General features: G+C 44.6%; 1 long non-coding RNA gene across 1 annotated transcript in view; it reads right to left on the bottom strand.

Annotated features, from left to right (window-relative positions):
• The window catches only part of LOC115086213, a 70,460-nt gene extending 47,787 nt beyond the window's left edge, over positions 1-22,673 (bottom strand). Inside the window, exon 1 of the long non-coding RNA XR_003855158.1 lies at positions 22,513-22,673. This is a non-coding gene — a long non-coding RNA (uncharacterized LOC115086213). The remainder of the gene's footprint in view (positions 1-22,512) is intronic.
• Positions 22,674-22,920: the final 247 nt, after the last annotated feature.

The following is a 22,920-nucleotide window of genomic DNA, read 5'->3' as shown; positions in this document are numbered from 1 at the left end:
TTCCTAATTAGTTGTTTATTATGAAGAAGAAAATTAATCCATGGAAAGGAAGAAGTGCTAAGAGGTTTCTGCATCAAGAGCAGAATCTTGGATTGTATCCTGTACCAAATAGGCACATCATTAGCTTACTATTATGTAACTAGTTGGTTTATTATTTCATCATTCTGTGTTTTCTATAAATTGCGGTGTATACTAGGGATGTGAATCGTTTATCTGGCGATTGAAAATATCATCAGATATTGGGGGGTCCCCGATAGTGATAGGAAACCCCACAATTAATTTAGTGGGTTTTCTTATCGTTATGGGAGGGGGGGGGGGGAGAAAGGACACAACCTAAAAACACAACCTGACCTTTTAAAATGAGTTTGTTAGTATCCCTCCTCCCTCAGGACCCCCCCCCCCCCCAAAATTTTTTTAAATACCTGGTGGTCCAGCGGGGGTCCCGGGAGCATTCTCCAGCACTCAGGCTGTCGGCTGCCACTAATCAAAATGGTGCCGATGGCCCTTTGCTCTTACCATGTGACAGGGTCTATTGGTGCCATTGGTCGGCCCCTGTCACATGGTAGGTGCACTGGATGGCCCGTGCCATTTTTAAAGATGGCATAGGCCATCCATTGCTCCTACCATGTGACAGGGACCGGCCAATGGCACGGATACCTAAGGGCAAAGGGCCATCGGCGCCATTTTGTTTACTGGCAGCCGACGGCCTGAGCGTTAGAGAATGCTCCTGGGACCCCCGCTGGACCACCAGGTATTTAAAAAATTTGGTGGGGGTCCAGAGGGTGGGGGGATACTAACAAACTAATTTGCTGAAGACCAGGGACTCTGACCTCCGCTGAACCAACAATGCAATGCTGGTCTCTCCTGCAACTCAATAACCCTTTCGGACCTGCCATATGGGAACAGCAAATGCATCAGGACAGACAGAGGTCAAGGACAGGCAATGGTACTGGAACAAGATGAAGAAACAAGGTCAGATGAGAAGACTTGAAGACAAGGTCAGACAAGGATGCTTGAAGACATGATCAGATGATACTTGAAAGCATGGTTGGACAGAGGTACTTGGAGACACTGTTGGGCGAAACATGATGCAAGAAGGCAAGGCTGGGGCATAGTTACATCAAGGTTCAGGCAAGGCTACACCAAGGTTCAGGCATGACTATATCAAGGTTCAGGCATAGCTACATCAAGGCTAAGGCAAGGCTGAGGCAAGACAAAGACTCTTGAAAAATGGACAGATGACAGCTAGGTAAAACTCAGGATGGAGTGGGATCCAGATAGCTTGCTAACTCACATGGCAGGAAAGGAGTTAGTGCACACTAACAGAAAATGATACAAATTGACACTTTTCAGGTCAGTTAGGAATGAATATGTATTCCTATTGGCTGGCTGCCCTCTTATTTATTGATGTTACCAAGGTTCCCACTGAGGTGATGGTTGGGGGGATGGGAAATGGAAACGGTTGGTAGCTTGACAAAAAAAGTAATGTGATCAGTCAATGTGACTAGAACTTGTGATACCGGGAGTGTTGTGATCTTCCTGCACTGAGCAGGGATACGGCACTGCGTGCAGGAAGATCACAACACTCCCAGTATCAGGGTTAGGGCACTGTGTGCAGGAAGATCACAACACTCCCGGTATCAGGGTTAGGGCACTGTGTGCAGGAAGATCACAACACTCCTGGTATTAGGGATAGGGCACTGCATGCAGGAAGATCACAACACCCCTGGTATCAGGGATAGGGCACTGCGTGCAGGAAGATCACAACACTCCCGGTATCAGGGTTAGGGCACTGTGTGCAGGAAGATCACAACACTCCTGGTATCAGGGTTAGGGCATTGTGTGCAGGAAGATCACAACACCCCTGGTATCAGGGTTAGGGCACTGCGTGCAGGAAGATCACAACACTCCCAGTATGAGGGATATGGCACTGAGTACAGGAAGATCACAACATCCCTGGTAAAAGGGATAGGGCACTGTGTACAGGAAGATCACAACACCCCTGGTATCAGGGTTAAGGCACTGTGTGCAGGAAGATCACAACACTCCTGGTATTAGGGATAGGGCACTGCATGCAGGAAGATCACAACACCCCTGGTATCAGGGTTAGGGCACTGTGTGCAGGAAGATCACAACACTCCCAGTATCAGGGATATGGCACTGAGTGCAGGAAGATCACAAAACCCCTGGTATCAGGGATAGGGCATTGCGTGCAGGAAGATCACAACGCTCCCAGTTTCAGGGATACGGCACTGCATGCAGGAAGATCACAACACTCCCGGTATCAGGGATAGGGCACAAGTTCTAGTCACATTGACTGATCACATTACTTTTTTTGTCAAGCTACCTACTGTTTCCATTTCCCATCCCCCATATACTGTCAGTGGGAACCTTGGTAACATGAATAAATAAGAGGGCAGCCAATAGGAATACATATTCATTCCTAAACTGACCTTAACTGACCTGAAAAGTGTCAAATTGTATCATTTTCTGTTAGTGCGCACTAACTCCCGTTAGTGCGCACTAATCGGAAAAAACAATTTTTTAACTAAAAAATCGTGCCAAACACGATTTTCTTCTCCTGCCAGACGATTTCAATCGTTAAGACGATCAGTCACACGATTCACACCTCTAGCTACTAATGGACTCAGTACAACCAGAAGAAAATAAACTTACATGTGTGCTATAGTACACTCATTTGGTTTCTAGAATTTTTGTATTATTTTTAAATGTTGGTATATTTTGCAATTACATTCAATTTTGGCTAAACCTCCCATCATAGTGTATATTAGGGGTAAAAATATATGGGACTGTATAGTCACATCTGATATTCCAGACTTGTCACTGCTGGATGGCAACATTATGAACAGAGGGCATATTCAAAACATGGTTCTTGTAGTTTTTGTCAACTATTGATAATCAGACAAAAGATTAAGGACCAGATTTTAAAAGGCCTAAGTGCATAAATCCCGGGGATTTATGCATGTAGGTGGCCTTAAGTGCGCCAGGCCTATTTTCAAAGGCCTGCTACGCGCATAAAGCCCGGGATGTATGTAAGTCCCGGGGCTTCGGGAAAGGGGCAGGGACGCGACAGGGAGGGGGTGGGGTAGGGTGGTCCAGGCGGTGGTGGATGGCTAGAGGCCCCAGCACAGCAGCTATTTGCCGCTGTGCTGGAGAATCACGTGCTGGCAGGATGCTGTTGTGTACAACCTGCGCCTGCCCCGAAGCAGGCGCAAATGTTAAGATAAAGTTTTGGGGCGGGCAGTAGGGACGTGCAGCAGGGACAGATTCATCCCATTTGAGATTCAGATTCATAGGGGCCCAAATCCATTGCATCCATTTTTAGAGGCCCCCCGATCCGTTCATATGTCAAAAATACATTCTTTCACCCCAAAAAACCCCATCCCAACCCTTTAAAGTTATTTATCTACAAACCCCCCCCCCCACCACCACCATCCTGACCCTCCCCCCAAGACTTGCCAAAAGTACCTGGTGGTCCAGTGGGATTCCTGGAGCGATCTCCTGCACTCGGGCTGTCAGCTGACAGTATTCAAAATGGCGCCGATAGCCCCTGTGACATAGTAAGGGCAAAGGCTATTGGTGCCATTTTGAATACTGGCAGTCAATGACCCAAGTGCAGGAGATTGCTCCAGGACCCCCGCTGGACCACTAGGGACTTTTGGCAAGTCGGCTACCAGTATTCAAAATGGCGCCGATAGCCTTTGCCCTTACTATGTCACAGGGGCTATCGGTGCCATTTTGAATACTGGCAGCCAACAGCCCGAGTGTAGGAGATTTATTTATTTATTTATTTAGCATTTTTTTTATATACCGAAGATTGCTCCAGGAACTCCGCTGGACCACCAGGTACTTTCAGCAAATCTTGGGGGTGTCAGGAGAGTGGGGGGCCTACTCGTTGATGATCCGTTGTATTCGCGGTGGTTCGCCATATTTTTAGGAACACCCACAAATACAACAAATATGGCATATACGTTGTGTATTCACAATACGTTGAAAACGAATGCACACCCCTAGGGGGCAGGTAGCTTAGGGGAAAGGGAAGGGAGGTTATTGTAGGAGGTTGGGGAGTTCCCTCTGTGTCTGCTCCAAAATTGGAACGGACTGGGAGAGAACTGAGGAAGGCCGTGGGCGTCGGCGCGTGCTGAATGCACAAGTGTGCATTCCCTTGTACACGCCGATCCCCGATTTTATTACATGCGTGCACCTGCGCGCGCATCCTATAAAATCAGGCGTCCACGTGTGCACTTGTTTGAAAATCTACCCCTAAAGTTCCTGGAACTCATCGCTTAATTTGTCCTTTTACAAAAATTGATTGCCAGACTTCCTGTTTAGTTTATTATATTGTCTAAGAGAAAAATTAAAACCAGACTTACAGAACATAAAATTTGCATTAAAAAACAAATAATTCAATCTCCTTTAGTTGCCCGGTGTTTGGAATACCATCATACATTTTATGATTTAAAATGGGGCATTTTGGAGCATGTACCCACACTTCCCTATGGAAGTGATCAAGAGATTTATTTACTCACTCGTAAACAATTTTGGATTTTCATATTGAACACAATGACACTTGGTTCTTAATTTAGATCTTGAATCATATCCAATTGTTTTATTAATTCCAATTCATTTTCTTTCAAATTTGAAATAGCTGGTCTCAAACTTACAATTTCAGTATGACATCAGACCAGTTGTAGCCACCCTAGTAAGTCCTACAGTGTTCATTGATATTCTGTGCACCACGGTATTTCTTTGGTAAAAAGCATTTTTTGTTTCTGTTAGTTTTTCAGATTTCTTGCACAATATCTAACTAGTGCGATATTATATGAGGTTTAAAGGTCTTCCCTCCTTCGGTCACCCTATGTAGTAATCAAAACACGGCCAGTGTTGGGGTGTTTCCCTGGACTCTCAAAGATACATTCTTGAAAAGATCCTTTTGTCTTTAAGCAGATCTGAATGTTCAAGTTTTATTTGCAGAAAGAAAAAAGTGTTATTTCTACCATAGCTGATGATTATTTACATGGCAATGAAGGCAGTATATTTGCTGGTAGTGCCTATTATGACTGGCTATTAGTAATTGTTTCAATTTGGTGTGGAGGGTGTCTTTGAGCTATACTGCTGAACATCTTTTTACCCTCTAATTGTAACACTTATTATTCCATGACATAAACAAACAACATTTTCTGATCCATGTCAAACAAAATCAATATAAATCAAATGAATAAACAAAACTGGCATTTCTTTTATGCTCATCCCTACCTTTAACTCCCTCCCCATATCCATCTCAAATTTTAGCCTCTGGATACCATCAAATGTTTTCCCTCTAAACCCGCCTACCCACAATGCCTTCCCTCTATCTCCCTGACCCTCCCCCTTTCACCTCCCCCTCCTTCCCTTTAATTATGCAAACATCTGGTTTCCGCTTACATTGTATATTTTAAATCTTTCCTGTTTATCCTGTAAATATTTAATTTTCACTTTTTACATGCACTGTGCTTATTCCTTGTTATAAAAAAATGTTAAATAAATAAATAAGTAAATAAATAAATTACTTATTTTATCGGCTCCATCTCTATCAATCAACCAATGTGCATGTCAGACTCTGAACTCCCCAAATCGCAAAATCTCCCCTAAAAATAAATGGGCTTCCTTAACTTCAATCTCTACAACTCCTACTCCCCAACAAAAAAAATGATCCTTTGGTTCAGGAAACCCCCCACCTCTCTCACCCCTCAAAATTTATACAGAATATTCACCAGTAGAAAGTTGCTACTTTCCCTCGCTTTGGTAGTAGTTCTGTATCAAAATTGGAGCCAGTTTCATTGACCTTGGAAGCTGAAATGTTGATTGCTGGTGAGAGGTGGGGTTTATCTGTTCCTGAGACCTATTTAGGGATTGGGGGATTGTGGGAGTAGGTGATTTTGGAGCCCAGAGTCCAATTTGTAGATTGAGTAAGATTTTGTGGGTAGGGGTAATTATCAGTCCACAGGACCTGGCTTTCATTGTGAATAGGGAGGGGAGCAGTTCAGTGACACAACTAATATAACTTTCTTGTTGAAGTGGCCCATCTTAAACCAGTTAGGAATTAATAGGAGTGTGCATTTATTTGCAACGTATTGGCAATCCGCAACGTTTAGGTCCATATTTGTTGTATTCGTGGGTTCGCGAAACGTATCACGATCCCCCACTAATATAACATATTATACGTTTTATTCTTTTGGCGCGCTCGCAGTGATTGCTAAGCGGCCATTTGAAATAGGAGAATGCCATTTGGGTGTAACCATAGCCAAAAACTAGCCCTTTCCTGTGAGTCATCAGTGACCTCACAGCCCTGTCATAGAGTGGGTGGGACAGGTTTTATTTATTTATTTAGAGCTTTTTATACCGACTTTCTTGATACAAATCAAATCAACTCGGTTTACAGAGAACAAAGATCTTAACAATAACAATAACATTAAACATGAAACTGTAATTAGAAGAAGTGTCAAGTTACAATAAAACAAGGGAATACAACTGGGAATTGGAAATGAAGAGGGGGAGAGAACGATAATAAAACTAAATACAGATAAGTGTGTGGGGAGGCTTGGATAGCCTACCTCTAAACTATGACATGGATATGTGAACGTAATGTTTGTCTGGCAAGGAACGTAATGTTTGGTTGGCAAGGAGGCCAGAATGCAATGTATCAGCAGTAAGAATTTTGGCAATGCAGCCAATCGCAGTCTCACTCAGTGGTCGGTGACACTTTTGCTGATGACCCAGCACTATATATACTTAAGCACGCTGCGTGCAATGCACTTTCTTTGCAGGGATGGTCTGGGGAGGTGGTCTGGTCTGCGGAAGGTGGCTGCACTCAGAGCTAGTCTGAGTTCTCAAATCTGTATTCAATGCTAGCTAGGCTATCTACTGCAATAGAAAAACATATTTGTTCTGCATTTCGCTGCAGTGCCAGCTACTACCCTGTTTTTTTTTTACTGCAAATATTCTTATTGATCTGATACAGTTTGTCTTTGCCACTGAGAGATGCTACTAGCACTAGCAGTGGCATTTTGCTCCTTATTTTACCCCCTGGGGTTGGTTTCAAGACCATTTGGGTGTTGTGGGTGGGAGATATATTCAATTTCTAGCTAGTTTGACAGAATTGCTATTGGAAAAGATATTACATCAATTTTGTTGCTGTGCCAAGCAAGGGTATTTTGTTAACTGCAGTAATTTTTTTTTTTTTATTGAACTCAATGTCTTTCTGTTCCCTTTTAATCAAAGAAGGCAGTGCACTGGGCATCAGTGATAGTGGGCACTGGACAGTTTTGCAGACTCACATATATTGGGACAGAAGTGCTCTGTGTAGCCAAATCCCCAGTGGGCCTCTTTTGTACTTAAAAGCTCGGTGTGTGCACACTCATTACATTATTGCACATCAAGGCACTGTGCTTGTGGGCAGGCAATTTAGCAGACTCACGTATATTGGGATAGTGGTGGTCTGTGAAGCCAAATCCCCATTGAGCCTCTTTTGTAGTTACCACTTTATTGTATGCACATACATTAAATTATTGCACATCAAGGCACTGTGCCTATGGGCAGCCAGTTTTGCAGACTCAAGTATATTGGGACAACGGTGATCTGTGAAGCCAAATCCCCAGTGAGACTCTTTTGTAATTGCAAGCTCGGTGTGTGCACACACATTACATTAGTGTACATCAAGGCACTGTGCCCATGGGCAGCCAGTTTTGCAGACTCATGTATAATCGAATAATGGGAGAGCGGTGTTCTGTGAAGCCAAATCCCCAGTGAGTCTCTTTTGGAAATAATTCTTTTAATTGAAATCCCTAGTAGGCAGTGACATTAAATCCATAATGACAGGGAAAGCTAGACGTGGTTGGGTGATTGGGACTGGGAGAGGAGACACCTCAAAAGGGAGTGTCAGTCCCCCATTAAAGTTAAAAAAGGACCTGTTGCAATCTAAACTCTTTGGAGGGGCAGGCAGTTCCATCAGAAAAAAAATGAAATCTAAACATGATGCATCGCCATCACCTGTTTCTGACCCTGTAGTTTTGGAGGTGAGGGAAGGGGAGGTTGAGTCATGCAAGACAAAATGTTGACACCCAAAAGCAGCAGTGGGACAGCTGTCTTGACTTAGCATTGACAATGTAGTGCAGGAACTGTTTGCTTCTGATTCCGATGAAGACTCATCTTGTGTGGGATTCTCATTAGAAACAGAAGAAGAAATAGATGATGAAGTTTTAGGAGGATTTGTTAGTCCTGTCTTAGCCTCCACTTCAGTGCAGCAGGGGAGAGATGAAAATGATGATGAGGAGGAGGAAGAGCAGTCAGAGCAGGCACAGATTGTGTCTGATGCCCCTGGCATTGCTTCTCAGGGTTCACCCACTACTTCAGCTCCAGTGGCAGCATCCACCCCCAAGGCTATACAGAAGGCAGGATCATGAAAGACATCTGAAATCTGGAGCCACTTTAAAGTGATGGAAGACCCGCGTTTTGCTCGATGTAAATACTGTGGCAGGGCTATTAGCAGAGTCAAGCAAATGGGACATCTAATTTTGACATGATGCATCATATGAAGAGGAAACACCCAACAACAGTACTGCCATCTGGGGATGGTGGCAGTACCAGTCAGGGGACCCCTTCCAAGCAGCATAAAGTGGTTGAAAGGAGCAGAGTCACCCCACGCCCTCAGCCCCTTCTAGCAGTCAGGTTGCAGGCCAGCAATCCCCTGGCATGTGGCAGAAGCAACCATGAAGGAAATGGGGTGGAGTGCGGTAATGCTATCCCGGGGTAGGAGGCAGGCAGCCTCAAACGATGTAACCAGGACCATTGGGGAAATGATTGCCCTTGATGACCAGCCCTTGCAGATAGTGGAGAATGTGGGTTTCAAGCATTTTCTGAAGGTCATACTTCCAAATTACAAAGTTCCCTCCAGAACCACATTTAGCAGAAAGGTCGTCCCCAGCCTGTACAAGCAGTGTCACAGTCACATCCAAGTGCTGCTAGCTTAGACAGAGGGGAGTGTGCATTTCACCTGCAATATCTGGACCGCCATGAATGCTGCACACTCTTACCTCTTCCTGACAGCACATTGGTGGGACCTGGCTGAGGCAGGGGCAGGCAGCAGCTCTATTACTGAACAAGTATCAGGGTGGAGGTGGGCTTTACTGCATACCCATCTGATGGACCAGGCCCATACCACAGCCAATATTCTAGTATGTATCAGACAGATGCTGGAGGACTGGCAACTACACCAGCAAGACAGGAATCCTCAGGCAGGGTTCTTTGTCACAGACAATGGTGCAAACATGGTTAAAGCAATAAACGATGGGTACTTTAAGAACATTCAATGTTTGCACACACTCTGCACCTGGTAGTGAAGTCAGCTCTGGAGTTGTAGTCCAAGCACCAAGAGAATTAATACCTGCAGGACTTAATACAAAAGTGTAGGGACATAGCAGGGCACTTCCACAGAAGTGTGATGGTGGGGCAGGTTCTCCGACAAAAGCAGACTGATTTGGAGATGCCTCAAAAGCATCTCATTCAAGACATTGCCACCTGGTGGAATTCCACCTATATGATGCTGCAGAGGTTAGTGGAGCTACAGACACCCCTTCATGAACTTTCTGGTTCAAAGGACATAGGTGGGCAGAATCCTCTAGGGCATCATGATTGGTTGGTCATGAGTCAGCTGGTAAACATCCTGCAGCCCTTCAAGGATGACATGGAGGAGCTGAGTTCCAGAAGTTCCACCTTGGCTGACATCATCCCTATAGTTAATTTCCTGGATGGAAGTTTGGAGGCCTTTAAACAGGAAGAGGGAATGACAGCTGAGGTGTAGCATTGTCTGGATGTTTTGCAGCAGCAGGTGCAAGAGAGATTAAGGCCTTTAACAGAAAAGCACATGTACATGCTCGCCACAGTCTGTGATCTCCGTGTGAAAGGAAAACTCGCCATACAGTATGATTGTCTCCTATTGGTGAAGGACCTACTGTTAGCAAAAGTCCATGAACAGGTGCGCCATAGGCAGAGACAGATTAGGCATGAAGCAGAAGAGGATACAGTGGACACTTCACAGTTCTGCTAGCCCAAGCAGGAGCATCACTCTGTCAGCGACAGCTAGCACCTCCTCCTCCTCCACATCAGTACGCCAAAGGCATGTTGCCCATAAAGATTCATCTTTTGTGCTACGGGTTAGAGAGAAAGCAGCTGGCATGAGTGACTCTGAGGCCACCCAAGCAAAGGAGACACCGGGACAACTGTCAGTGACTCGGTATATCTCAGAGCCCACAGAGGTCCTGCAGACAGATCCGCTGGCATATTTGGCACACAAGTCCACAGTCTGGCCACACCTAGCCAAAGTGGCTCACCGATATCTGTCATGTCCACCAACCATTATGCCCAGTGAATGTGTCTTTTCAATGACAGGGGATATAATGAGCCCTCACTGTTCAAGGCTGGCACCAGAGTTGATGGAAATGCTAGTGTTTTTGAAAGTAAACCTGCCTCTTTTTGGGTTTCCAAATTTTCCCTGTGAATGGCAAGATGAATAAAAGCAATTGAAAGCCTTGCAGCAGCTCCAATTGCCTCCCATGCTCCAGATAATATAAGCACTGCAGCACATGTACCTGACCTGAAACGCTGCGCCTGTCCGTCCACTGTCCAGGCTGTACGTCCCTACAAGGGCCTGACCTCTAATGCTATGAATGTCCATCCACATTTGGAATGTAAGAACATAAAAAGCTGACTTAAGATGTATGCAGATTGCATATTTCATATGCTCAATATTTTTCATGACCTTTATAATATGGGCCATGTTCCCTAAATCTTTCTTAGGTGCCAACAATAATGTTTCTAGTACTAACAAAAACTGGTGGTAGTTGCATTCTAGTTCATCCTCTGTGTTCCCATTGTTTGCAGAGGTACTGTGTAAACCACAAAGTCAACATAGGTTGATATTGTAGATTTAGACTTGAGAAGCATTTTTCTTATTTCAGAGAGCTCTTCATGGTCCTTTGTCATCAGCTGAAGTGCATAAGTACAGAATAGCTCCTGGGTATTCACAAATAATCTCCAGCTCAGGTCCTGCTTCACAAATGGCAGTCTCTATTGCTCTAAGAGCATCTTCTGTTGAATTATCTTTCAGAAATGAAAAAGATGCCATTTTCTTCTGGCAGTGAACCAGTTCAGGAAGAAGTGACAGGTCAAACCACAACATACCTGTACAAAGGATATCCTCTAATGCTGTGTCTGTCCATTCAGGATTTATGTCTCTATGAGGGTTTGACCTCTAATGCTATGCCTGTCTGTTCAGGCCTTATGTCCCTAAACGTGTTTGACCTCTAATACTGTGCCTATCCATCCAGGCTTTACATCTCTATGAGGGTTTGACCTCTAATGCTGTGCCTGTCCATCCAGGCCTTATGTCTCTACGAGGGTTTGACCTCTAATGCTGTGCCTGTCCATCCAGGCTTTATGTATCTTCAAGGGTTTGACCTCTAATGCTGTGCCTGTCTATCCAGGCTTTATGTCTCTACGAGGGTTTGACCTCTAATGCTGTGCCTGTCCATCCAGGCCTTATGTCTCAATGAGGGTTTGACCTCTAATGCTGTGCCTGTCCGTCTAGGCCTTATGTCCCTAAAAGTGATTGACCTCTAATGCTGTGCCTGTCCGTCCAGGCCTTATGTCCCTAAAAGTGATTGACCTCTAATGCTGTGCTTGTCCGTCCAGGCCTTATGTCTCTACGAGGGTTTGACCTCTAATGCTCTGCCTGTCCATCCAGGCTTTATGTCTCTTCAAGGGTTTGACCTCTAAGGCTGTGCCTGTCTGTCCAGGCTTTACGTCTCTATGAGGGTTTGACCTCAAATGCTGTGCCTGTCCATCCAGACTTTATGTCTGTACGAGGGTTTGACCTCAAATGCTGTGCCTATCCATCCAGGCCTTATGTCCCTAAAAGGGCTTGACCTCTATCCTTGAATGCTGTATCTGTCCGTCTAGGCCTTATGTCCCTAAAAGGGCTTGACTTCTATCCTCAAATGCTGTGCCTGTCTGTCCAAGCCTTATGTCCCCACGAGGGCTTGACCTCTCATGCTGTGCCTGTCCATCCAGGCCTTATGTCACTAAAAGGGCTTTGCCTCTATCCTCGAATGCTGTGCCTGTCTGTCCAGGCCTTATGTCACTAAAAGGGCTTTGCCTCTATCCTCAAATGCTGTGCCTGTCTGTCCAGGCCTTACGTCCCTAAAAGGGCTTTGCCTCTATCCTCGAATGCTGTGCCTGTCCGTCCAGGCCTTATGTCACTAAAAGGGCTTTGCCTCTATCCTCGAATGCTGTGCCTGTCTGTCCAGGCCTTACGTCCCTAAAAGGGCTTGACCTATATCCTTGAATGCTGTGTCTGTCCACGTTTGGAATGTAAGAACATAAAAAGCTGACTTCAGATGTTTGGAGCTTGCATATTTCATATGATTAATAGTTTTCCTGACCTTCATAATATGGGCCATGTTCCCGAAATCTTTCTTAGGTGATAACCGTAATATTTCTAGTACTATTGAAAATTGATAGTAGTTGCACTCTACTTCATCCTCTATGTTCCCTTAGTTTACAGAGGCACTGTAGGGTACAAAGTCAACACAGGTTGATATTGTAGATTTGGGTGGGAGATGACGTCAGCGCTTCTTTTTGTCCTAATGGCTGAACCCTTGTTGCAAAGGGAAACCTCAGTCTCCGGCAATTCAAAATACTAATCCTTCACGGCATGGATCCTTAAATAAAACAAACAATTTTCTTTTCGTTTCAGGGCAGAGAAGAGAACTTACTCCATCTTGCTCATGAAGTCATGATCTGTTTGCACATGCTTAAATCCTAACAATTTGTACCATTATACACTCTAGGGGCCAACCCATTCTACGGAGCCCTTTCCTGCTCAAAGGAAAGGGAACTCTCCCCGGTGTAGCAGCCTATCTCTTAGCACCGGTTGACCCATGTTGAACCGCTGTTCACATGGCACCCTACTCCACGTCACCATGCTTTGAAGGCTCGTGCTCCACTCTAGGGGCCAGCCCTTTCCTGCTCAAAGGAAAGGGAACACTCCCCAGTATAGCAGCCTACCTCTTAGCACCTGTTGACCCATGTTGAACCACTGTTCACATGGCACCCTGCTCCATGTCACCATGCTTTGAAGGCTCATGCTTCACTCTAGGGGCCAACTCATTCCGAGGAGCCCTTCCCTGCTCAAAGGAAAGGGAACTCTCCTCGGGTGTAGCCAGCCTATATCTACCCTCTGACCCATGTTAAACCACTGTTGACATGCACCCTCCTCCGCCTCAGCCTTGAAAATGCTCGTTTCTTTTTCTGCTACGTCCACCAGATTTTAAAAGACCACCGAGAGCTCACTAGTTGCCAATGGAAACACCCCACTCTAAGGGTGAACCCATTCTAGGGAGCACTTTCCTGCTCAAAGGAAAGGGAACTCTCCACAGGGCCAGCCTGCCTTGCCCCTAACAAAACCACAGGGACCAGACTACCTCCTCTCTGCCAGCCTGTCTTGCCCCTATCAGCTTTCTGCCACTCTGCCTTGCTGCCATACACCAGATGACTCACTCAGCTCCTTGTGGTGTTCTTGCCACTATCATGGTTCCTCGGTGTGTTGGTGCTAGTGTTTCTGCTTGCTATGTTCCCCCTTCATTGTGCTGTAGGATGTTGATGCCACTTGTCTTGCTGCTTTGCCTGTAGTGCTGTCTTCGAGGGTTCATGCACCTGTTATCGGTGCTCTCTTTTGAAGCTGTGGTGTGTTTTTTACACTCTCATTGCTGCTTTATGCCTCTGTTAAAGCACTCTTGCCACTCCTGGTACCCCTTTGTTCCTTTACAGTGCCTTAGGCTATTCATGCCACTTTGGTGCCACTTTGCCACAATCTAAGTACCTTGGAGCTCTTTTCTTGTTCTGATGATTGCTCCCCCAGAAGTTTCATCAGAATTGATAAGAAAACCCCAATTCTGCAGCCAAAAATAGGCTGCAAATACTTCCCCCGATTGACTTTAATGGGAATCGGAAAACAAATACAACTTATCAACGGATCGTTTTTATGTCCCCACGAATACGAATACCGAATCGGACAAATCCATCCCTTCTGCACATCCCTAGGATTGTACCTTCAGCTTTAATACCTGAGATGTTATATTTCTCTTATTTTACTATTTGATTGCACATTGGCATTAGAACTGGGAAATACTAGCACTTATGCCAACAGTGTGTATTAACATGCATTCTCAGTGTTATGGCACATTTAGCAAGGGCATTAATTACAATGCACATTAATACATAGCCCCTAATGATAATGATTGAAAGTGCTACTGTATTTTATATAACTATTTTTTTTCCTAAATTTTTTCCAGAACTGCCAGACTTTATATCACTTTTCTCCTGCTGTTTTGTCTCTAAAAACTATGGTGACAAAGACGGATAGGAGAATTAGAAGGTGGAAGCATATCTAACACAGTGGTGTAGCCTAGAGTAAGAAAAGGGATGCTGTTAATTCTTTAATTTGGATGGAAATGACACCTTTGTTGACCCTGGAGCAAAACTATTATGATGGATGAGAGCTGCTTTAACAGCATATTGTATTTTAGGTGTGTTTTAGGAGGAAAAGTACTTGCTTATGTGCTTGCAATTCACAATGATAATTCACTGAACATGAAGTACAATTTTTGGTTTCTGTCAGATATGTAGATTTGTGTAATATTTTTCAGAGAATGTCAATCATTTTCTAACATTAAATACGGTTGGAATGTTTACAGTGGATATGTTTGCACGTTTTGGTTGGTTTACACCATGGGCTGTACATCTGTGCTAGATGACTTGTCTAGATTATAGAATTTTGGGATTGGGGTTACTTAAAAATAAAATATACAGGATTTAGAACTGGATTCAAGTATAGATATTTTACATAAAATATTCAACATAAAATTAAGCACCAGCATTAAATTCATTTATTGTATTAGTGCTAGAAGCAGACTACTATCTGTTTCTTTGTGTGGATCAACATACAATTTAAAGTAGATAAAATCATATTACAACTTAAACATCACTATCAATGAGCATAATGCTATGCAAAATAACATATCTGATGAGGCATTATGTCCCCTAGGAGCTTGTGCTCCAAGGAATCTATTTTTAGTATGCTGCTGAGCAGAAATCAGTAAACATTGTTATAGCATGTTAAGTTTAAACAAAGTTTCAGCCACAACCTAGCTGTCTAGATTGTGGTTGCAATTTTTTCTAAATTTAGCAAGCTATAACCTAACTTAGAATCTATTTTTCAAGAGGTGGTCTTGACAGCTTATCCAGATCTCCTCTGGATAAGCTGTCAAGGGCATCCCTTATTATCCTTGCCCTCCTGGTCTGTATTCCCTTACTTACAAAAGATTCAGTGTAAAGGCTAGTGTTATAGCCCACTGTCTGGGAAATTCACCTGGGAAGTGGCACAGGTCTGCAAGTGGGACTTGTAACAAGACAAGGGCCAGTCTTCCACTTAGCCGGCCTCCTTCCCCATGGGTTGATCCCTTGGGTTCTGGGGGCCAGTAGCTATATGCAGCAACAGCATATCATAATGGTGAATCCACAAAGATAAGGCTTGAACAAGGCTAGCAGGAGACAAGGCTTGGACAAGGATGGCTGGAGACAAGGCTTGGAGAAAAGCAGGCAGGCTTGGCAGGCAGGACAAGGCAGACAGACTTGGCTGACAGGACAAGGCAAGGCTGGATAATAAGCATTACCTGGAACTAGACAAGACAAAGCCATCATGGTAGACTAGGGCAGGAGTCAGATAAGGCAGACAAGGGAACAAAGATCATGCAAGCCCGAAGCAACAAGGCAGATAGATGGCGTAGGACAGAAGGCCTCAAGGCAGAAAACAAGGCAAGATAGGCCAGAGGGCCTCATGGCAAGACAGAAGCTAGAAGATAAGAAGGCCCAAAGGCCACAAGGCATAGATAAAAGGCCCATAGACAAGGCAAAAGGCCATAGGCCACAAGGCAAGGCAGAATACTAGAGATGTGAATCGGAACCAGAATCAGTTCGGATTCCGGTTCAGATTCACATGTGGGTTTTTTCCCATCAGGCCTGATCGCGTTTTGTTTATCGGCTGCCCAGCCGATAAACAAAATACCCACCCCGACTCTTTAAAAGTAACCCCTTAGCTTCCCCCACCCTCCTGACCCCCCCAAAACCTTTTTACAGGTACCTGGTGGTCCAGTGTGGGTCCCGGGAGCGATCTCCCGCTCCGGGCCGTCCTCCGGCTACCGGGCCATCCTTTGCCCTTACCTTGTGACAGGGTATCCGTGCCATTGGCCGGATCCTGTCACATGGTAGGAGCACTGGATGGCCGGCGCCATCTTGTGCTCCTACCATGTGACAGGGGCTGACCAATGGCACCGGTAGCCCCTGTGACATAGTAAGGGCAAGGCTATCAGCGCCATTTTGGTTCCTGGCACCCGACGGCACGAGTGCAGGAGATCGCTCCCGGATCCCCGCTGGACCCCCAGGGACTTTTGGCCAGCTTGGGGCAGCCTCCTGACCCCCACAAGACTTGCCAAAAGTCCAGCGGGGGTCCGGGAGCGACCTCCTGCACTCGGGCCGTATTGCCAGTATTCAAAATGGCGCCGGCAGTAGCCTTTGCCCTCATATGTCACATAGTGAGAGCAAAGTTTCCTGGCACCTGACGGCACGAGTGCAGGAGATCGCTCCTGGACCCCCGCTGGACCCCCATGGACTTTTGGCAAGCTTGGGGGGGGGCCTCCTCACCCCCACAAGACTTGCCAAAAGTCCAGCGGAGGTCCGTGAGCGACCTCCTGCACTCGGGCCATATTGCAGTATTCAAAATGGCGCCGGCGCTACCTTTGCCCTCACTAAGGAGGTTAGGTTAGGGGGGAGGGAATGGGGGAAGGCTGTGGGCATTGGTGCACGCAAGTTGCACAATTGTGCACCCCTTGTGCCCACCAAACCCTGATTTTATAACATGTGCACTCCAAAGTGCGCATGTTATAAAATCAGGCATCCATGTGCACGTGCCTGATAGCATGTGCACATGGATGCACGTGCACTAGTTTTGAAAATCTACCCCTAAGTATGACAAACCAGTGAAAATTTAGTAACAACTAGGGTCTTATGAATATGTTAAATGATTTCTGGTTTCCCTTTTGTTGCATATCTGGCTTTATAAGTTTAGTTTATTATAAATTAACAAATGCAATGGGAGTAAATCTAGTTCAATTCCAGGTGTCATTCTTCAAATCGCGACTGCCATTATCGTGGTGGTTAGGGAATTATCACACATGAGAACACCCTAACGCATGTGATAACTACTGCATCATATTGTTAAAATGTAAATGAGGGAAAGGGGAGGAGTTTGGGTGGGTTCGGTAAAATGAGGGGCAGATAAAAGCTATGGATCTTGAAAATCTCAGTGATTATTTTGAGTCTTCACATTATGAAATCATCGAAAGAGCCACACTATTGGTTACCTTTCTGACTGATAATGATCTGAGCTCAGTCATGAAGAAATATTTTAGAAAATCAAATAACCCATTTATGGGTCAACCAACTCAGGAGAGAAGAAAAGGTTTCTTAGCCTTACGATAAGAAACTTTGAATATTGGGGTGTCTTTCTTTTTAAGATATCCAGCTAAATGCTTAGTGAATCTGAGAGGAGATAACTTTGTTTTCACAGCACCAGAACAGCTAAGAAAGTTCATTGATTCAAGGAAATTGGGAACAGCAAATGGGATCAATGTACTGACATAAATAAGATTGCATGTAGCCGATTACGCTACATGCAATCAGCCGAGGGCACTGTTTAACCCGCTGTCAGACACAGGTTAAATAGGCACTAATCCACCCCAATGTAATAGGGGGATTAGCACCTATTTAATGTGCGTCCAATGTGGAGTGAATGAGATAGCGCTCATCACATGCAAATGCATGTGAATGAGGCTATTACTCATTGACTCCAAATGCAATAACATAAATGTGTGTCTCAGACGCACATTTATCGCTCATATATTAACCCTTGCCTGGAGCAGGCATTAATAGCTGAGCGCACTGAAAAAAAGTACAGAAAAGCAGAAAACACTGCTTTTCTGTACTTTTTTTTAAAGTAAAAAACAAAAGGAAGTAAAATTCTGCTGGCCGCTTTGAAGACCGATGCTGATATGCTCGGCGTCTGTTTTCATAACCGGCCGGCTGCAGGAATGAAAACTGATGCCGAGTTTATCAGCATCGGTGTTCAGAACCGGCAGACTGCCAGTATCCGTGGGATCACGTTAGCAAGGAGGCGCTAAGGTTGCGTAAGCACCTCCTTGCTAATGTGACCCCCTAATTTGTTTATTGCATGCTGCCTCCCTTGTGGGCGCCATGCGTGTGCTAAGAAAACAGGCGCTGAAAAGTCAGCGCCCACTTTCCACAAATTTTATTGCATTGGCCCCAATGCTATTAATCAGCAGGCTGGATAATGAGAGCAGGTAAAAGACAATACAGCAGGCAGACAAGGAGAAGAGAAATAGATGAAAGGTTATGATCACAAATGCTCACAGACTAGGTAATAAAATTCTGGAACTTGTCCTAATGGCAGAGGCAGACCTAGATAGTGTTGCTATTAAGAACAAATTGTTCAATGTATTCCATGAATGGTTTACATCCTTTAAAAGTTGAAAATCTTCAGGAAAATTAAGAATTGCAAAAGGGGGATGTAACAAAATTAATTGTAAAAAAGGATAGCATACTTCTATTAATATTTATAAATTCTATAGCATTACTTGAATTATGCAGCGCTGTACAAAAACACATAAGAGACAAGAGAGCTGACCCTGCTAAGTAGAGTTTACAATCTAATAAAAATAAACATATAGGGCAGAAGTAAAACTTTGGAAATTTAATGTATTATGGAAAAGGTTAAAAATCAATATGACTGAGCAGGATAATCAGGGGCTACAATTCAAAAGCCGTGTGAAGGAGTATACAGGAGAAAATCCAAAATACCTTGAAGGACCAGATTCAGAGATCTGGCCCATCCACCTTAAGCCTAAGAGAGCAGGGAATCCTGTTCTGGATGTAGGTCCCTGGGAAGTTGTATAACTAGCCAGGCCCAGGAGGGAACAGTAAGTCTAGGGGAGAGAAGGAAGCCTAGAGAAAGTTAGCACTGCTAAAGTATAAGTTGTGATACTACATTTGTGTTGTTGAACTATGAATATTAGTAGAACTTATTTTGTTTTCTTGTCACTAATAAAGATGTTTATGGAAGATTTCTGCCAGAGTCCAGCCTGAATCTGTCCTCTGGCTACTCTGAGACTGTTCACAGTTCCACAAGCAGCCTTAAAAATGAGGAATGTGAGACTAGATTTGAATAAGGCTAGAGAGGGAGCATGCCACACAAACTCAGGAAGTCTGCTCCAAGCATACAGTGCAGCCAATTGGAAAGCATGGAGTCGGGAATTGGCAATAGAGAAGGGCCAAGATAGGTGTGACTTACCTGATGAGTGGAGTACATGATAGGGATGTGCAGAAGGAAAATTTTTGTTTTGTTTTTTTTTTCATTTCACCAGGACCCAAATTCATTTCATTAGTTTCATAGGGTAAAAAACCAATTAGTTTATTAGTTTCATTCGTTTTTCATTTTGCAGCCTATTTTTTGGCTGCAGAATTGGGGTTTTCTTATCAATTCTGATGAAACTTCTGGGGAGCAATCATCAGAACAAGAAAAGAGCTCCAAGGTACTTAGACTGTTGCAAAGTGGCACCAAAGTGGCATGAATAGCCTAAAGCACTGTAAAGGGGCAAAGGGGTACCAGGAGTGGCAAGAGTGCTTTAACAGAGGTGCAAAGCAGCAGCAAGAGTGTCAAAAACATACCATAGCTTCAAAAGAGAGCACTGATAGCAGTTGCATGAACCCTCGAAGGCAGCATGACAGGCAAAGTGGCAAGCAAGTGGCATCAACATCCTACAGCACATAAAGGGGTAACATAGCAAGCAGAAAGGGTGTCGGAAAAAACCACAAGGTGTCGATAAAGTGACAAAGCAGCAGAAAGACTAGCACCAACACACTGAGGAACCATGATAGTGGCAAGAACACCACAAGGAGTAGAATCATCTGGTGTATGGCAGCAAGACAGAGTGGCAGAATGTTGATAGGTGCAAGACAGGATGGCAGAGCGGAGGTAGTCTGGTCCCTGTGGTTTTGATAGGGGCAAGACAGGCTGGCAGAGCTGAGGGAATCTAGCAAACAACCTTCTCAGATAGAGCCCAAGAAGAAAGCGCACTGTGTGCTATGCTTGCTTAAGGTAGAAATACAGTGGACCCTTGACTTACAAACTCAATTGGCTGAAGAGGGCTGGTTGTAACTCAAGTTGGTTGTACGTCAAGACTATTTTTTCCATAGGAAATAATGGAAATACCCATAATGCATTCCAAACCTCCCAAAAGCAACCCTTAACTAACCATCATCTATATAATTGAGTGGTGACAGATGTGCCACAAATGTGCAATAGAAAGCAGCTCTCACCGACATGCCACGCTTGCGTGGATGAGACACCTCTCATCGACATGCCACACCTGCGCTGCGAATGCGCAGAATGAGCAGCTCTGACTGCGTGGAAGAGAGCACTGACCAACATGCCGCGAACATCTCGCCCATTTTAACGGGTCCATAAGCAGCTCTGACTATGCGGAATAGACAGATCTGGCCGGCACACCTCACCCATTTTAACAGGCTTAATGGCTTGTTTCTATAATAAAAAATGGTTGTATAATGTCTGTAATTACCAGAAACACCAATAATTTCCTAGTGTACTCACCAAAACGTTATAAAATGTGCCTAACCTACCAGAAACAATTTCACCTCCTCTACCAGTTCCTTTATGATATCTGCATATGGACTCTCTACCTGGGTAACATCAAGCTAGGTTGAGAGAACATTGCACAAATCTCATCTTTGTGTGAGTTTCCTCACTCCGAAGATCATCAATTCTTCACAAGAGTGCACTACTCTGTCCATAGATCACACTCTGCATGTCAAAGTGGCCCCTAACACCTACACTAATACCTACACCTCACCTCGAGTAACTAGGTGAGCCTCATATAGGGGTATAAATGCCTACTTAGTATGAGCACATCATGGCTAGGGGGTCTCTCTCTCTCTCTCTCTCTCTCTCTCTCTCTCTCTCTCTCTCTCTTTCTCTCTCTCAATGCACATCCCTAGTACATGAACAAGGTGTTGGAAGAGATAGCAGAGGGGACTGCATGTTGATGAGCCTATTAGCTATTCCCACACCATACAGAAAGTAAAACATGCAGCCAAGCTGCACATTTTACTCTCAGAAACTAATGACTGCCCAAAGGCAGGAGTTAATTTGGGCAGGCACCAGGAAAGTGTACAGAAAAGCAGAAGCGATATTAAGTCGGAGGCACCAAAAATTAAAAAAAAAAAATCAGCCTGCAGGTTGAAAGACGGATGCTCAATTTTGCTGGTGACCGTTTTCCAATCCCGTGGCTGTCAGTGGTTTTGACAACCGACGCCAGTAAAATTAAGTATTGGCTGTCAAATCCGCTGACAGCCACTGCTTCTGCCAATAAGGAGGTGCTAGGGATGCGCTAGTGTCCCTAGCGCCTCCTTATTACCACTGGCCCTCATTAGCATAGAGAATTGTGCACCCAGGAGAGTGGCCTGGGCGCGTGTCGGGAGAGCGGGCGCTCGACTCAGAGTGCCGGCTCTCCCGCGCATTTTACTGTATTGGCCCGAATGTTAGCTGCAGAATTAGAGATGGGGGAGAGGGGAAGAGGAGTTGGGGAAAAAAGATAAAGAGTTGTGTCTCTGGCCACATTGAGTTTAAGATGGTGGTGAGACATTCAGGCAGCAATGTCAGACAAGCAGGCTTAGATTTGAGACTGGATTCCTGATGATATTGCTGGTGGGAAGAGCTACAGCTGGGTGTCATCAGTATAAAAATGGCACTGAAAACCATGGGAGGAGATCAGAAATTAGAGGGCCCAGGACAGAACTCTGAGGCCCACCAACTGATAGTGGTAGAGGAGAAGCCACCAGAGGACAAACTAAAAATGTGTGATAGAAGAGGCAAGAATGTCTTATGATGTTACGATGTCTATTCAAATATCTGTATAGAAAACTATTAAGTAAGTAAGTAAGTAAGTAAGTAAGTAAGTAAGTAAGTAAATAAATAAATAAATAAATAAATAAATGAGAAACAATACAGGGTGGAGTCCTGAAATCCAAGTGAGAATAGAGTATTAAGAAGCAGGTACTGATCAATGGTATTAAAATGAGAGGATAGGTAAAGAAGGATAAGACTCGAGTACAGGCTTTTGGTTTTAGCTATAATCCAGCTGTTTCTGTGGAATGTAGAGATCAAAAACAAGAATGGAGTGGCTCGAAAATGACTTGAGATTTTGAACAGGCCAAGGAAAAAAAAAGTTGCTGTTTTTTTAAATGTACCTGCTGGTGGGGACACTGCCTCTTGGATGCCTCTCTATTGTCCTCTGATGTCTCCTGAAGTGTCCCTGGCTGTCATGACCAGACTGGAGTGGAACTGGCTGGCCTTCATGGTAAGGCTGATTTTGAGCTGGCACTGTCTGGGAAATGGCAGATAGGCTTCATGTCTGCTCAGACTGGAGGCAGTCAGAAGGGCTGTCAGAACCCAATTCACAGAGCAAGCTGGCACCGACTGGCATGCAGGTGGTTGTAATAGCCAAATTTTGCGAAAGGCTGGCCTAAATGGCCCAGAGAGTGTGGAGAGTCAGAGCAGCACGTTCAGGGCTGCCCTGACCCTGAATCCAACTCCCATTGTTTTGTTTTTTTTAATTTGTATTATTTAGCCACAGTCTGGATTTAAGTGGGAATCAG

Source organism: Rhinatrema bivittatum, chromosome 2, assembly GCF_901001135.1.
Source record: "Rhinatrema bivittatum chromosome 2, aRhiBiv1.1, whole genome shotgun sequence".
In the NCBI taxonomy this organism is placed as follows: Eukaryota; Metazoa; Chordata; class Amphibia; order Gymnophiona; family Rhinatrematidae; genus Rhinatrema; species Rhinatrema bivittatum.
This window is presented reverse-complemented; position numbering and strand designations above follow the sequence as displayed.